This window comes from Xenopus tropicalis, chromosome 2 (assembly GCF_000004195.4).
Source record: "Xenopus tropicalis strain Nigerian chromosome 2, UCB_Xtro_10.0, whole genome shotgun sequence".
NCBI lineage: Eukaryota > Metazoa > Chordata > Amphibia > Anura > Pipidae > Xenopus > Xenopus tropicalis.
The window spans coordinates 127,059,295-127,065,294 of NC_030678.2; positions in this window are offsets into that span (position 1 = coordinate 127,059,295).

Below are 6,000 nucleotides of genomic sequence, written 5' to 3' on the forward strand. Positions count from 1 at the left end.
TATACAGTATATTGCAGAAAACCATTACTCTAAAATATGGGAATGCCATATTCTGAAGCAGCCTGCTTAAGCAAATTATTATTTCTTATTTGAATGACTCCCTTTTTCTCTGTAATAATAAAATGGGACCTACTTGACAATTACTAAGCTGCCATATATTTCTGTTGGTGCCAAAATACCCCTATTGGGCTTGATATATGTTTTTGTTTTTTTTTTCAAGGCATGGTGCTCTAGTTTATAAAAAAAACCCTTATCTGGAAGATTAGAATCAATAAATGATGCTTTTGTAAATGGAGTATGAATATATATGTGCAGTGTAAATTTGTTCCACAGTATAACCGTGGTTAAAACAGGTTAGATATGAAAGATTGATGAATGGATTCAACCCATACTTTTCCAATGGTGAATTGAACTCAAATTTACTAGGCAGGGTATTTGCTGTATTAGCACCTAGAGGCTTTTAAACACTTGAATCCCTATGGGAACATTTTCAGCTCCCTAACTCATATCTATATAGAGCTTCCCATTCCTTTATTTTATCAACTCATGTTGGAAATTATCTACTTGTCAATCCCAGAAGGCCCCCTTCTTCAAAAGATGGTGCTTAAATGAGAAACTTCCTAAGAGCTCTATATCTATACTGTATCAACATTTTAATACCCCTGTCTCTGTTACCAACATACCTTATGTTAAAACCTGGGAATGAGAATTGGGTCATAGTATTTACTTAAAATTATGGTTAAAATTATGGGCCAATCTGAAACATTGCTCCATCAATACAATATTATTAGAGGCTGGACATAAGGTACTCGTGTGTACTAGTGTGTTCCAAGTATTTATTTTTCTTTTTGGACATTTTTTAACATACTTCTGCAACTACTAGAAGCTTAAAAGGATTTATTTTAGCATAGTGCTGAACTGGATTATATAGTAATATCAACTATCCTAATTATTTTAGACTTAATGGATGCTTTTGTTATTCTAATATCACTAAAATGCTTACATCATCTCTTGTTTCAAGTTGGGTATCTTTATCATTTTACTAAATCTTCAACTTAAAAATGCACTGGGATGGATGTTTCTTGTGCTCTTTAGAATGTTTACTGCAGAAGGAAAGGTTTGAGACACCAACCATTTTATGTCTAAAGATATTAAAAATTACCTGATAATTAACTTGAGTCCTGGATGTCAGTTTAAATTTAGACTGTACATGATGAATTTAATTTCTTTTTTGGGATGCACCCAACATAGTAGATTAACATGTTAACACAAGCAAAATATTAACAGAAAGCATGTTATAAAAAGCAAGTCCCTAAGTGAAAATTGGGTATTGCATGTCTTGTTTAAAGTGCCATTTATTGTATAACATGTTGGTATAATTAACTTTTTAATCAGGTCTGTTATATTTTTTTTAATTGTGTTATTACTTTTGTTAAAGAAAAAGCATTAACTTATATACTTTATCAAAAAGTGACACCTTTATTGTTTTGTTATTTTATCCCTACAGTGTGGGCGGCAGACCTTTTTAAAACTATGTGTTGTGAGCCATTCACCAAAGTCTACAGCAAAAAGGGCAAGTTGTACTCACCACTAAATTTAAACCGTTAGGCGGGGGTGCAATAAGGCTGTGACCACAAAATTCATATAGGCAGAAACAAGTGGTCCTCTGCACTCCCATTATCAATATATATAGGACATTAAGACATTCTGTGCATTAAGCTACCAAGCAATGTCCTCCCCTTTAAACAAAACAGGAATACTTTGTCCATATATTGCAATATATTCAAGCTGGTAAATGACTCCAAAGTTATCTCTACTCTGGACAATCCTGCACTTTACTCATTGCTTTATTATAAATTTTATACAGGGTCTGAGTTTTACCTGCAAACTACTTACTTTCAAGGTTAAAAGTTTTGAAAGGTTACCCTTTTTATTGGCCAACTCTGAGATCACCTGACTGTAGCTGGGAAGGGTGGGAACTACAACAAGGAGCTGCCGCTGCTACTGTATAGAAAAAAGGGCAACCATTTTGGAGAAGTGGCCAGCTCCATGTTCCTATGAGGAAGATTCTGAGAAGCTTGAAAATGACCAATGTAAAAATTAGACAAATGAAACAAAACTCCAAATTAGGAACTAACACTGCAAATATGAAGGGCACATTTACAACAGCAAGCGAAGTGGTAAAATGCATGTAAAATCACTTCTATTAAAGATACTTGTGTCAAAATGCCATTCTTTGCTCATTGGTAAAGTTGCGATTGGGTCAGTTCCGAATCGGGTGCTGCTGAGCCTATTGATGCAGTGGAACCCTGAAGCTGCTGCCACTTCCTGACCAGGCGGGAGCTTCATGGTTCCCACAGTGCCCTGCATTAATCACCACTGCAAAGCTGTGACAAAACAATAGGGCGTACATAACTTGCATGCCAAATGCCAGATTTTTTGTGAAGTACACAAGCAATTTGTGAAATTGGGCACAGTTGTGTCATATTTAACACCCCTTTGTGCCCACAATGATACTAGAAATCTGGGAAAAATTGCTGCTCTTTGGGGAAAAAACACAATGAGATTGTGCTTGAAATTGCACATTGCTAACAGCACTTGTGGACCTAAATGAGCTCTCATATAATCAGGGTGGATACATTAAAAATTACAGTCATGACTTCTAATTAATTAGTAAAAAGGAATAACAAACAGTATGTGCTCATTTCCTCTGTGTATTCAAGTTTTTATTTTTCTTGGGCAGCACATTTTCTTGACTCCACAGCTTATATTATCCTTTTCTGCATATTTATACTTAAATAGCAGAAGTAATTAGTGCATTAATTTAATTATCTTACAGTAAAAGCTCATTGACTTAATTTCATATGCTGTGGTGAGTTATTCTGTAGCACCAAAGCTACCATTTCTGAGTGGTGCCCATCTGTCAGCACCAGTATCTGCCACAAGCAGGGCATTTCCCATTTTGTTACGCTAGTCTGTGACAAGTGGGTAAAGCCTTAGCCCTAAAGACAATTTTTGTATAGTTTATTTTTTTCCAACTGTATATTCATAAAGGTTTTCGAGCATATTTCTATGTCTGGAAAGTTACAAGTCTAAAGCACTGTAATGGATTATGGAAGTCACTCTTGTGGTCAAGTAATACAGTAAATGAGGGATACAAAGTGAAAAGTTTATGAACTCTACAAATCTGAGAAGTGCACGTTGAGCTGCAAACATCTGGCTAGAAACAAATTCCACTGACAGCTGCAATTAAGGTTTTAAAGGTTCTTTGGGGACCTTAGTTAGAACTGCTGTAGACCTGGCTTGTACATTCTTTCAGTAAAAAAGGGAATTGTGCTTGCTACATATATAAATACACTCTTTCATGTGCTGTTCAGGTGGAAAGTATGCGATGTGTTTGAAAGCATGAAACCATTTGTTTAATGGACAAAGTGATTTGCTGAGACACCACTGGATGGCTCACAGCACTACTACACAGATGTGCAATTGGGAAAGATAACTAGTGTGGGCGAAATAAAAAGTACAATGCAAGTGCATATTTGAGGCAATCCTTTCCATCCTACGTTTTACCAAGGAACTTAAAGGGTCTCTTTTGCACTCTTGAAATAAATACAGTGCTGCTTACGTTTGCCAGTGCTGTATTCATAATGGGGGAGGCATGCAGGGGTTCAGGGTGAAAAGGAGCCCTGTATTTAAATGTTGTATGGACAGGGCAGTCTTGAGCCTGGCAATGCTGTGCTTGTGCCTTTCAAGACCTTGGACAGTTATTAAATAATCTCAAAGGGCACCTCTCACCCTGAAATTGGTGTGGGCTAATAGAACCTGTACCCTGCTTGGAGCAAACAATAGTCTTTTTTTTAAAAAGAAAATAGCCCCTGTAGTGCTAGGCTGCCTACACCAAGAGGGTGCTCCCAGTGCAGGTAGCCAGGTTGTGGCACTTGCATGTGCATAATGAGCAAGTAGGGAGTCTTTCTCATTATATGCATGCACGCTAAACACGGCCGTGAGTATGGAGCTCCTTCCTGCTGCAGACAGCCTAGCGATGGCAGGCACTGTTTTCTTTAAAAGAAAAAAATAGTTTCCTCCAACCAGAGTGCTGGCCCTAGTAGCACCTCCGGTGGGGAAAGAAAATTTAGCGTGGCAGGTGCACTTTAATGCTCTCGCACTTTTCCCACCTTTTTTTGTAAATGACCCCTATCCCTACCCCTATAGCTGTGTGTTTGTGTGTGTGTGTGTGTGTATATACAGTATATATACTTTGTATAATTAGAGAGAGAGATGGAAACCAATCATTATGTTCCTAATTAATGTTCTCAGAATGACGATCCTGTGTAGCTGGGAATTATTCTGTTTATGTAATACAGTAGAGATTTATCTATTTGTAATCATTTGTGATAAAAAGCCTTCAGATCTTAAAGCCAGAAATGAAAGGCCTTAACCCTAATTGAGAAATAGTGGCAGAGATATGCAAAGTACTACTTTATGTCTCTGTGGCCAATTATGCATATAGAACTGCTGGTTTAAAGGAACAGTAACATTAAAAAATGAAAGAGCTTTAAAGTAATAAAAATATAATGCACTGTTGCCCTGCACTGGTAAAACTGGTGTGTTTGCTACAGTAACACTACTATAATTTATATAAATAAGCTGCTGTGTAGCCACGGGGCAGCCATTCAAGCTGGAAAAAAGGAGAAAAGGCACAGGTTACATAGCAGATAACAGATAAGTTCTGTAGAATACAATAGTGTTTTATCTGTTATCTGCTATGTGCCTGTGCCTTTTCTCCTTTGAATGGCTGCCCCCATGGCTACATAGCAGCTTATTTATATAAATTATAGTAGACTTTCTGAAGTAAACACACAACTTTTACCAGTGCAGGGCAGCAGCACATTATATTTTAGTTACTTTTATACACTTTCATTTTTTGGTGTTACTGTTCCTTTAACACTGCAGATATAGTCTAATAATTCGAGACCATAATACCAAACATGTAGATAGCCTGTTTCAGTTTGTTTAGGTATCATCAGTGCAACATACTGGAGCATAGCTTTTGAGGGGTAGGAATGTGAGAGCAACTGAAGGAAAAACCCTTCCAAGGTTAGGATAAAAGCAAGGTGAGTTTTATTTTACAGATTCTGGACACTTCAGTTCCAAGCAAAAAAGTGTATACTGTAGGTGCCAGATCGTAGTAACTGATATGTTGATAAGTGATGAATTATGTGTTACTGGATTATTAATGTCTTAAAAACTAGCTGGTGCAAATAAGGCAAAGGCAATAATGAAACAGAGCTTTATAATTCAAACAGTTACTAGATGTTTAACATGTATCAGTATCTTCATCTTTTTATAAAATTCATGTACAAGACTTTATCTGTTTGGGTCCTAACAAAGAATTAGAGATGCTCTCTAACAGCAGCCTTTTATAAGCATCAAATCATTCTCACACTTGCATTTCTAAATTCACTTTACATAATGAATGGCCTTTTTTATTAAGTTGAAAAATGTTATGATGGGAGAATTAAATCTGAAGAGTATTTATTTCTATTACAGAGCCTGGGGTAGGTGTTCTCCACTTGTAAGAATGTATTTATATAATGTTTAAAACATAAAAATCTTTAAATGCCACAATTAATGTGTATGTGTCGTTCCCATGAATACAATGTTATACCATAACACAACTTTCTTTGTTACGATGGATTTCTCAGGACTGTAGTACTTTTGAAAAGAAGCCACAATGGAATTTCATTGCAAAGCACCTGACCTTCTTTCTGACAATGTACAAGAAATAAAGAAATGATGTAAAACTAAAATCCTACAATTAATAATGGGCAGACCATATGGACCAAGTGGTTCTATTTTGACATCAAAATCTGCAGTTCTGAGTTTCTATCACACTTGGGCTTATTTATTGTTTTTTTTTTTTTTTTATTTGAATAAACATGAAATTTTACCAAACTGTAATGTTTGCTTATATATATCAAAAGTTTGAAAAAAACCCTT